Here is a 12,955-nt window from a genome sequence, read left to right on the forward strand (position 1 = left end):
AACTCTGGCGATAAAATCAAGCAAGACACCATTCGATTTTCTTGGTAATTTACTTATCCCCGCTACCTTCTCCTCCTTCCAAGCGCATTACGCTGATGACTCACTGCAATAATGGCAAGCTTTTACTTATTTACATATTTATTTTCAACCGAGTCTGAGGAAACTTATTTTAATTGCGAGCGCAAAGATTTAAATTGAAGTATGCATAATAGATAGCGCAAGAGCCTATATAAATATTATCGCGCACATGCATATAAGATTTATCGAACGCAGGAACCACTGTTTGTGAAGAGTCTATAAAAGGGGGATCAAAGTGTATTCGAGTGATTTGTTATGGTAATTGATTAAAAGTATGTACTAATACACTTACAACACGCACAAATAAGCAACCATACATACATATAATACATAAATACTGTGAGGTGTTACTTGTTGATTGCATTTGCTTTTGACATAAAGTGCATCGCATATGGAGAAATGCTCGTCATTGCATAGATATGCTTAGTTAGAAGATATGCAAGTATGTATGTACATATATTAATAAAATGTGGTTATGTATATTAGAAAACTTTCAGGCGGCACTCAAAAACTAATTACAATGTTCACAATAGTTTTTGAAGATTGTAAGAAACGAGAAAATACCTTACCTTCAGTTAAACCTAAATTATTATATCCCTCACGGATGTATTCCTTATCGCACCTATGTATGTATGTATGCACATATGTGTATAACTAAATCGAAGCCAGCCAACGGTACGCATGCGGCGGAAAAAGTTGTGTGTATAAAAAGCTTTATTTTGCTTTTGAGCGGAGATTTCGTATGTCAGATATGTGTATACCATATCAGCCAAAGAAGGACTTGATTGTGACCAATTAGTTCGTATGACAGCTATCTACAAATATATATTGTAGTTGTCCGATAACTGTGATTCTGGCAATGAACAGTGGAGAAAAGGACGTGCACAAAATTTCAGATTGACATCCCAAAATCTGTGGAACTAGTTCGTGTACATRCRGACAGACGGACGGACAGATAGACCGACGGACATGAGTCATCGAATCTCTGTATACTTTGTTCAGGGTACAAAAAGGCATCCATAGTTGTTACAAATGTTGAACGGGCATGGGCGGCAGTATTTGAGAACAGTTGTTTTTAAGCAGCTATCGCTGTCGATTTGTCAGCGGATATGTGCCATTTGTACTCTTGTCTGTTAGTAGCTGCTCATTTTCGATTCCGTTGCATAATTTTCGGAATTTCCCTTGAAACTTTTTTTTTTATTTCCTGAATTGAAATATTGATGGAAGATTTGTCTCTTTGAATATACTAAACTGCATCACACGAGGAATAGAAGAATATTTGAAAATTTGTGTACTAATTATGATTTTATGCATTTGTATTTGCATGTGTATGTAAAATATCATAATATCTAATATTCGTTGGTCTATGTTGGACGCTGATGCCACTAAGGTAACTTTTTCAAGCTCATGACTGTTCTTAAATCGTTATAGCTTTTCTATTCTCATTAAATTATTATATTTAATTATACCACTCAATTGTATTTTTACCAGTTGCTTGTAAAAATTCGCCACACTATAAAACCTAACAAAATCACAACAGCTGTTCTTCCTCATTTATGTGTGAGCTTACTTTTTTTACAAAAGGAGTTATTTGAAACAACTTTATTTCTAATTTCTGAAATCTTCCACCTGCAATTGTCTTACATACATGAAGACAGCGGAAAATTGTCCAGCCCGTGTATGTGCTTTTGTTTTGCAGAAAAAGGTTATAAAATTCCATTGCATGTAATTGGAATTATGTTTAAAATGCTTTAGTTGTCATCAATTACGGCAATTTGTAGAATTTGTTAGTTAATAATTAATTAATCGGTCATTTCGCGTAACTGCCGATACTTATGCACATATGCACATATTTACACACACACATGCATGTGCTCGTGTGGGAGTGCTCGCATGCGCTCGTGTGGAGACATTTTGTTGCAAATTGTTTTCGCAATGAGGACGGAAATTATTTATGCGAAAATTGGAATATGCAAAAATGCTTTTGTATTGTTTTTAATGACGGGAATTCGACACTCTGACTCAAGTATGCACGAGTATCGAAAAGAGCGAATGCGAAACCCGATTGACAGGCGTATACTTTAGCATAGCAAGTGTGGARCAGAGCTAGCTTGCACAAAATTTTATTATGGAATTTTGATAATTACTTACAGCGCAGAGGAGGTCATTCGTTTATTACGATATTCCTCAATTAGTTATCAAATCAATATTTTTTAAGGAGAGCCGTTTAATTATGAACATATACTAAGGAGATCACCATAGCAGTAGTCAGCTCAAGACGAATGTTATTGAATGACCGGTAGATGGGACAATCGATAGCCATGTAAGGATTTGGTATCAACTAATGTTCTATCTGGACAACCCAACATAGTGCCTTATAAAAATTACAGGGAGTTTGGTTAGGAGGTTCTTATGCATCCACTTTATAGTCAATACCTGGCATCCTGTTTATGGCGGATGATTATGGTGGTGAAAAATTYGACTCAAGAAAATCGAGAGAAAATCGGCTGACATTTTTGTCAAAAGGGATGACGATTTCTTGAATCGGATAGTTCCAACTGCGCTAAGCAAATTAAAACATTGGATTTTGTTTTAATAGAATTCTTATACTTGAAAATTAAAATAAGACAAAATCTTCTAACCTTAAGATAACCAACAATTTGAATCAAATTGAGTTTAGCGGAAAATTCTTCAAAGAAATCTAACCTCAAAACTGTTAAAGATTTTTTCAAGAATATATTTTAAGCAACTTCTTCCACCAAATTTCTSTCGGTTATCTCTCCTGCATTTTTGTTGCTGTCTGACGGATTTGCGTGTCAACAAATATGTCATTGAACTTCAACTTTCGCACCTCGTCATTGCAAGAGCAAACAAACGAGCAACAAAACTAATAAGGCAATTACAACAAAACACAGACTGTGGCGAGTGGAAAATCAAGCAAAGCAAGCAACGGCAAACGCGAAATAGATGGACACACACCGAATGCCAGCCAGACAAGTGGTCGACAAGCCAAGACAAACGGCGAACGGCATTGGAAAGTGTGTCTGGTTGCACGGCGGCCGCTTGCCTGAAATGCATGCCCCAATGTACACACATATGTACTTATGTGTGCGTATATTTGGTGGACAGACATACATATGTATGTATATTTGTRTAAGGCACGTACAAGAATTGCCAGACATGCTGCAAGTTGTCAAAGTCGCTGTTGCAACCATAACCAAATTGGCACATTGCGCCATAGAGTAGCAACACAATCAATGGACTAGACAGAAGCAACAACAATTGCAACAAATGAGAAAAATAATTATAAACTAATTCGAAGCGAAAATCATACAACTATTAAAATGAATTAATTAACGGTAAAGAATGTGTGCACGCGCAAACGAGTACTACTGGACAAAAACACAACAACAGCAACAATGTCAGCAATTCATTGAAAAGTATTTATGTTGCGCTTAGTTAGTATGCCGTTTAGTCGCAGCGATTAGTGTTAAGCGCATGACAGAAATGAAAATAACAAAACTATAAATAAGTGTAAGTGCTAAATACATTTTAAAGTTAATAGCGTTGCGCCAAATACTTAAGCGAATCACAGCAACTGTCACTACATTTATCACTCAATTAGATTACACTGACATAACGTGAGGCAGTTGTGCGTACAAATGGAGTATGTGMAGTATATATGTATCTAAGGAATCTAAGGTTGAAAGGAAGAGGTCGTCAAATTCGCAAAGCTTCGTCACTCATTTACTTAACTTGCGGTGTAATCAATACATAAAAAGTTAAAATAGTTGTAAATTATTATTTRRTCATTATAAGAAGCTCCCAAATATGAATTTGGAAGAAAACAGACCTCACCCCTTGGGAGCATATTTAATGAATTTAAAATTTTCATCAAGTCTAGTTTCAATAATAATACTTAACAACTTAAGTTCACATCTTTCYCGATGAAAGTCGCCGAAGCTTTATTGATGATTTGCTGACTACTTCATTTTCCRCAGTCAACTGCAACTGTTAAACTACTGGGTATATTCATGTGCATGKCTGTGTGCGAGCTCATTATAAGTGCCTTGAGGTGCAAGTGTGTCAACAAATAAGTAAATATAAAACTAATAAAAAATATATTTCTGTATTTATTGCTCTTAGTTTTTGTAATGAAAATCGCATACCTCCATCGACAAATATCAAGATAAATAATTGGCAAGTGCATAATTATTGCATAATTAATTAAGTACATTCTAAAAATTAGCTGACTTATTAAGAGCAAAAGAAATACAAGTTTTTGTCTGGCGCAATTAGTTTATCATTTAGCATTTAATACAGAAATAAACTAAAAGATTTACAATAAATATGTAATTACACAACTTAAACACGTGCATATATACATCCATAGACATTTATGACTATGATTAAGTGCTGCTCGAGATYTAATACCGGTTGCTATATTTTTAGGTCTGAAATCAAACTGAAAGCCGTTCGGGCGCAATATTTCGCATACAATACACACAAATATTTTTATTAGTTTTGCAAAATCGAACTGGTATCTGTAGTATGCAATAATCATAACCGTTAAATAATGGGATTCAGTCGCGCGGCTGAGGGGAGAAGGTTACCCATTAACTAAGCAACACTTATTGCTTACCTATGGCAATATTTTAGGTTATTTTTTTTTTTTTTTGTAATCTCGCAAAGTGTTGCTCGAGAGATAGCATTCATATATTCTGCGTCTCCCAAAACTAACCGAGATATATACATATATGGTATTGGTTTCTACAAAGTTAAAGCAAAGAACCACAAATTGACCCCAACCGATGTTTACGATTTCAGAACGCAACAAACTCACCTTGCCGTCGGCAATAACATTAAATCCCTATTGATAAGTGCTATGGGTTGCTATAAAGCAAGAAAACTAAGGAAATCAACGACTTTAGGCAGAGTAATTTGAACGACCGAGATAAGCGCATATATTAAATAAAATAGACTCAACATCGTCTCACTTCTCACGTATTTCGATTTTTGAAGAGATCAACCGATTGAATAGAAATCAATGCCTTGAGCAGTTACGTAGAAAGTCCAAACAAACAGCAGATTATATACCATATACTATATGGAATATATTTTTGGTGTTGATATAGGATCCCTTCGCCCCTTAAAACCGACTTATAAATTTAATTTTGATCTAAAAATGCAACATTGCACAGCAGCCTAGTGTTTTGTTGTGATGTGCTAGCTGTAGGAATTGCTGAGTTCGATCTTTAGTTAACAAAAATTTGCAATGAAAAACGTTGACAAGAATAATTCTGAACATGATTTAACGTCAGATGGGGGTAATAAATCAATACTTAAGAAACAGTTAACTATAAACATGTTAGCCAAATTTGTATATTATTATTATTCTTTTTAATAAGACGCAAGCTCGAAAGTGAGTATTTTAGATATACATACTTTTGCATATGACATTCTATSTAACTAGATTCGTGTTCACCGATCCTATATCCTCCGATTTATAGCCACGCTTCAATTTTCCAACACCACTTGATTCATATTGCTGAAACTCAAGTACCTAATTAAATCGAAAGCGCTAATAGTATTTTTCATTTTAATTCGAGTAATTTCACAACAAATAAACTGGTCTCTTAAACATCCGTGTGGCAAGTTTTACCTGCACCGGAGTGCTGCCAGAGTTTTGATTAAAAGAAAAGCAACAACACTCGTAAAAATTGCAGCAACAATGTCTATTTGACTACGCCCTTTCACGGCAACACTGTTGCGCCGCTATTAGAATGATTATTGCCATTTAATGGTTAACACTAATGATATGCGACATGAAAATGAAAATAAAATGTAATCTAAAGAAAACGGAATGCGGCATCGGCAAGCGGTGAGCAGCRTGCAGCAGCGTGTGGCAGCAATGAAAACCGTGAATGGTAATGCGATCATTTGGCAGCGCACGCATAGCAGTCTCTTGAACGCTTCTTGTACCGTTGCAGCGAAGAGATTTCTTCAGCTTTATTTCCTGCCACGCAGTCAACCCCGCCGCTCGTATTTGCCACAATGCGTGCGAGCGACAACACTCGTAAAAGCGGCAGTTTTTAGTATTAACACGAAATTTTCTATACTAAAATAACGCAATCAAACAAACAAGAACAACAACAACGACAACGACAACGACAATTAAAGCAGCTAACAATTTTTGCATTGAAATAATTTTTCTTTTATTATTTGGCAACAATGTAGCAACGGAATTGCTGTGAGGATTGCCTGATTTTATGGGCTCATTGCATTGGCATTGGCTAGAAAGATTTTATATTAATTACTTTAATAGTGTGTGTGCGCGCATGTGTGTGKCTTGCAGCTTTTATGCCCAGCACCTTTTTATTTTTATACAAAGATCCTTAAAATTGCATTCACCAACACATGCATACACGCATTTATGCGTTTCTCTATGTATGATTATGTAGTATGTGTGCGTAAGTTAGGAAAATAATATTTCCTTTCGCTTTAATTACTTGGGATCCGCTGAGACACACATAGATATGCATGTGACTGTATGHATTTCCCCTCGTGTGTTTGCCTATGTGTGCGCGCTCTGCTGCACTGCTTCGTCTGCATCTGGTTATTACTTTTTATTGACTTGGAAATGCAGTTTGATGTCGTAAAAAATTACATTGTATAAATTTTGATTATAAATATTACTCAAATGTGCTCACGTAAGCACACACACACACACACGTGTGCATTTTTCTTGCGTATACAATGTTATTTTGATTGCTTTAAATATCTACGCTAATGCCGTCGTATACATTAAGTTCCTTGTAAATATATATACATATATATATATGTTTATAGGTATAAGTATGTGTGTGTGTGCCTGGATATTTAACACTTGCTGCAGTTTGTATGCTTGTGTGTGTGTGTTTAAAATAAGGACCTCATAAAGTCAGACATTTACTTCGTATAGTAATTAAGCAGGAAATATGACCCATAAAAATGTGATCTGCAAAGCAAGAGCCTTAGTTTTCCATTACTCCATCCGGTTATTTTGTTAGCTGTAATCATTTTTTAGTAGTATCTTTTTTCATTTGACTGAAGTTTTTATTAATATCGAATAATTTTGTAGGATTAGAAGAAAGTATCGTAGATAAGGCATATTGCGACTCATAATTGCATAAAGGTAAGRTTAGGCTTGATTAGTTGCGATTCTCCTCAGTCGGGCATTGCATACCTTAAGAGCATTATTTTTYGAGACGATAGAAACCTTCATACAAACTTTTACGGGTTTCTCTTAAATCTGATGGCTGATGGCACTTKAATGGCTGTCAAAATGGCACCTCCATTTGTCCAACTTTTGCGTAAAAGTCAATTACGATTATAGAAGTTCCATTTGGAAAATTTTCGTCTTCATCTTCGGCAGTTCAGTATAGCAGTCAGAATCGCTATTGCCAGTGCAATGTCTAATACTTGTATATTGAGATCAATCAACTCTTCCTGACTTCATGCCAGTAACCAGGATCAACTGTTCAAAGAGCAGACCGAAAGGGAACTCCTTCCAGCACACAGTCCAATAGTTATGAAACATTGGCGTCGTTCTTTACCAAACCTTACGGTTTTCTTTGATTTCGTTCGGACTCTATATACACATGAGTCTTATGAAGAAATATCTCGATGAAATACAATATGTATTTGAGACCAAGAAATCTTTAACTAGTTTTGAGTATATTTCACACGAGTTTAGATACAGCATCGACTACTCTGCCTTCAGAGTGAATCCTGCTTTCTTAAAAAAGGGTGCACTTTGAAGCAATAAATCGCTTGTTTCTTTAACGGCAGCCGCTTTTGCTAGAAAATCACCAAAGTAGACTGAAATTCTAACAAGTCTCAATGAAAAATGTTCGATTCGATTTTCAAGCAATAACCTACTGCAAGATGAAGGTGTGGCCATTTCGATCAAAGTYGTAAGTGCGACTGAGGTCTTTTTGACTATTGCTGTTTCTGTAGCGATTAACTAATCCCCACTTGGGAGGTAAAGTTCAGGTTGGTTGTCACCGAAGTCATATAATGGCAGGCTAAGGAAACGTGGGGTTTCGATGGGGTGTAGTAAGGAGAGTAAGATGTGTGGGATTAATTGGGCATTCAAAGAGATGATCAGAATCATGCGGAGATTCATTGGTACTATATGTTGAGGTCAATTCTGAATATGTAAGTAGGAGTTTAACCTGGTACAATATTCAGAAATAAGTTGTGTAAGAGTCGCCCAGATTCTCGGAGCAATTTGAGCTCCCCGTTTGCTATGCGTTGTGCCCTAACACCAAGTACACCATTCACTTCGAAAAAGTCGGTGAAGGTGTTAATGGCAGTCAGTGTAGGTCTGAAGTTTCTTGCGTAAGTAGTCTGGTATTTGTACTGTTCAATGTCGTGAACTTAATCTAGGACTGACTAGTTGATGTTCTTAAGGAGTGGCCTTGCCTCACGCAGACGACTGCGAGGTTTATTTATGTAAAAAATCGCAGTAGACACTGTTTGCTGTGTTCCTTAAGCAAAAGCACTCCCTTTGCAGCTGTTCAACAGGAGGCAAATAGAAGCTACCTGTAATCGAAAGGTGTGCAGAATTCTGACACATTCTTTTCTTTCTTACCCTCGTCGCCCAATTTGTTCATTATCCAAGCTTTTTTACACAGTTAAGGGAAGACGAAACTAACGGTTCGGTTGTTTTGAGCAAGGGTTTTATTGCTATCATCATAATAGCGTTCTTATGTGAGATTAATTTGATTTAATTGGTGTCTCTCTATTGGACTTAAATTCTGCGCTCAGATAGAAGGCACCCTTAGATAGGAGTGTAATAAAGACTTATTCAGTAAACCGTTGGYAAAATCGGAAATGAAAAAATTCATTCAAAATAAGATTACGTTTCTAAATAAGCATCCGTATAAAGTTCTTTATTCCATTTTTTGAGTTCGTACAGGAATACAAAATAACACGCTGACTAGACTTATCGAGTAGCTTGGAGAAATAATAAAAACTTAAAACTTCGTTAATGGCCGCAGTCCGAGTAGAGGTTCTTAGAAGTTCTATTTGTTGAACTTATCATGGTAAAAATATACTCGTAGCGTTATTTCTTGCAGATAGGATTGTGAATTATTTTTTGTCTCCAACTTTGTCTCAGTCGTGTATCATGCTGCAGCCCCCTCAATGTCGAATTTCGAAAAATAACATTTATTACCCCCTTCGGACGGCCTTCCGTAGGGCCCCTATGCAGCCATGCAAAAGGAATTACATAAAAATGGCGATTACTCCAAAATCATGCATGCATCATGCATTTTCATTTCCATTACAATTATTTAATTACATTTGTTATTGTTGTTGTTTACTTTAAAATTCATTGCAACTGCCGCCATGCCATTTAACTGCCATTTTTTGTGCTGTTGTTTTAGCAATAAATGGAAGCAATAAAATGTGTAAGAAAAGCAGAAATGTGCAAGTGCAAGAAATGCCGTTACGCAAACGTGCATGTGTGTGTGTGTGTGTGTTACGCGCATGCAGAAGAAAGTTGGGCATGGCAGGCGCGGCGAACATTTTTGCAATGTGTTGCAGGCAGTGAATGCACTTCAACGGCGCCGCACGGCCGTTGCGCGCTCTCGCTCTCCCTCTCGCTATGCCATTTGCTAACAACGTGCTCAATTTATGGCCGTAAACTAATTTAACTTTTATAAATTACGAAACACGCATAAACACAATTTTATGTGAACTTTTTATGYGCGTTTCCAGGCGCGTGTGTGTGCGCATGTTGTTGCAACATACATACCAGAGTACAACTTTGTTGCACCGTGCTAGCCTGGCGGTCTAAGAAGTCAYTCTGTCAGTCAAGCATTGCCCTCGCCGCGCAACCTACACGCTTTGGCCGCCAATCTGCCCTGCCACGAGCGCGCGTCGGTATTTCATTGCATTGCTGTGGCTCCTGGAGCTTTTGCTGTCGCCGCGTCATTGTTGCAACAGCTGCGGCGGCGACCACATTTTTCAGATTCGGGTGGTCAGACCACACGGCGCGGCGGCCGGTAAGTTGTGTGCGTGTCWCTATAAAATGATCTGTCCTCAGCTGTTTTCGTCGCTCGCGATTTTTAATATAGCCATACACACATACCCACATACATATTTTCTTGTATGCAAAAGTGTGTGCTTGTCTTTACATTTTACGGTGTTTTTTGCGGGCGAAGAAATTATGATTTTGTCACATTAACGACGGACATTACACACTCATTTGTCAAGTGTGGATTTTTAGCGAGAAATTTTATGCGCCTTCATGGTGGCCAGCATTTCGGCTGGGGAAAAAATTTATGTGCGGACTTTACTTGGTGATAGCAACGAATATTCTTGCGGCAAAATAAATTTGAGAATTCTTGTTGGTGAGTTTTCCACGACAACTTGGCGGAATGTGGCTCTGTTACTGTATACTCTTTCTTGTCTTTTCTAACCGAGCTGTTTTGTACGTTTGTACATAAATCTATTATAATGTTTTTGGAAATATTTCTGGATTTCCGTAATGGCTTATCCTTCTCTTACTTCTTAGCTGTAACTAGTATGAGGACCATGACAGATTTCAATTCATTTCGCTTCAGACATTCAAAAGTTAATACAAACCTATTAATAGAAGAGAGCAAGAGGGACCATGAAGATTAAGAGTTAAGATTGTAACAGCATAACCCTATGTAGCAATGCGTTCGTGACTCGCAATTTTGGTAACCTTTTATACGATTTATATAATGAGACTCGCCAAGAGCGCTGATGATGTTCTACTTCAGGTAAGGTTAGGTTAGGTCAAACTGATCGGCTATCACGCCATACATAGATCTACTGGTCTTTAGTAATGCCAGATGGAGATTCAGTTTAATTTGAGGTCAAGTATTCGTCATAAAGAACGTCAACGCCCTTGACCTCCGCAGCTTCTGATCCTGCATCAACTTAAGCCATTCCATCTCGCCCTGATCCGGCTGATCCGCCTCTCAACGCTTTTGGAAATTTCGTTGTTTATAGTTTTTAGTGACTACCGTATCTCCTATACTTGTACCTTCTGCAAAGMGTACCATATCCATCTCCAAGCGTAAACTCGCGTATTGCGTAAATGGGAAAATGCGCTCTGCTAAACTTTAAGCGTCCAATCTGCGGCTACCCCTGGATCGCTACTTTTTGCGCGAGGATCAACATTAACTAACACCTAACCAGGTCTTAGAAATATACATAAAATCATAATTCATAAGCTGACGAGTTGGCCATAACAAAAGAGGTCAAAACGTATAAACCTTCTTATTCGACTGGAAATACACTAACAGAGTTTCGCCAGATAAATGGAAAGTATATACATATATATATAACTAGCAACCAGTCTCCAATTCTCGGCGGGTTTCGGCTCTATCTCACAAGAAATAAAATACATTTTTTAGAGGCACCAAATCGAAAGGATTTACCGTTCGAATCTAAGATACGTATTCTACAAAACACACCAAAAGTTGAAGGTTTTCCTCTTTAGTGGATTGACACCTGGTACTGCGTTTAACTGTGCATTTGTGTTGTCACTTGCCGCTGTAGTTGCTTTTGACGAGCGAGCGTAGAGYTACGAATCGAAGACGGCCAATATTTCATAAGCAGCCATACTCTAATTCATGTCTTAAAAATACAAAGCAGATATTGAAATTAGAAAAATTTTGTTCCAAAATAAAGACAGGTGTTTAGCTATTACGAGTATAATTTCATACTTTAATTGATTCGTCGCCTTAACTGGTTGTCATAATAAATTTCTGATCGCTTATCGTTTCGACGGTTATTAGTTGAGTATTGCAAACATTTTATGGCAYACGATATATTATTTTTGAAAAACACCTGCCACTAAATAACCAATTTAAGTAAATGGCATTCCGAAGAGCTAAGTGAACCGAAAATACCGCTCACATTTTCCCGACAAACTCAAAAATCATATTCCATATGCCATACTCGACATAAACTCGTTGGAGTGCGGACATTTTTACAGCGCCCGAGTCATGATTTGACTTAAATATCTATTTATATGTTGTTTACATGTGTACCATGTGTAATAATTTAATATTACAGCATAAACATTTTAATTTTTGTTTTTGTTTTCGGACTTTTTTAACTTGATGTGCGTGCATTCGCTGGTTTATTGCGCAAAGAAGTGCATTTGTACTGGTTTGTGGCACAACCGATTTTCTTTAAGCGCACGTGTTACATATTACGTATGAATTTATTTACATATACATACATATGTAGCAGTGCATAGGTGGGCGTGTGTGTTTTTTTAAATGTCATCTTCATATATTCTGCATAAGCGCTCACTTTCCGTTTTGCTCGCATTTTTGTAATATTTTATTAATAGGTCGAACGTGTTTGGATCCCAACGTGAGTCGAGCTGTCTAACCACACATATGTATGTACATATTTATAATGCACTAATGTACTTATGAATAATTTTTTATTTAGTTTTCATTAGTTTTATTCATTTCGATCGCGGAATTTTCCATTTAATATTTATTTAAGTAAATTGTTTCTTCATTACAACAAACACATAATTACTTCTCAGTTTTACTCGTTTTTGTATTGCAACATTTAATTACTGTTACATATGTATGTATATATGGTAATATAGATTTACATATATTTATATATATAACGAACTTTAATGAACAAAATATGTACCATTTCTGTCTCTTATACACATCTTAGATTTACATATATTTATATATATAACGAACTTTAATGAACAAAATATGTACCATTTTGGTCGACGACTTTTTGCCATTTTTCGGCTAGAGACATTATTCCATCAGAGTAAGACTTTTCATTCTTAGCTTTTTTAYACAAAAATCTCAAA

Source organism: Bactrocera latifrons, unplaced genomic scaffold, assembly GCF_001853355.1.
Source record: "Bactrocera latifrons isolate USDA-ARS-PBARC rearing strain unplaced genomic scaffold, ASM185335v1 scaffold_35, whole genome shotgun sequence".
In the NCBI taxonomy this organism is placed as follows: Eukaryota; Metazoa; Arthropoda; class Insecta; order Diptera; family Tephritidae; genus Bactrocera; species Bactrocera latifrons.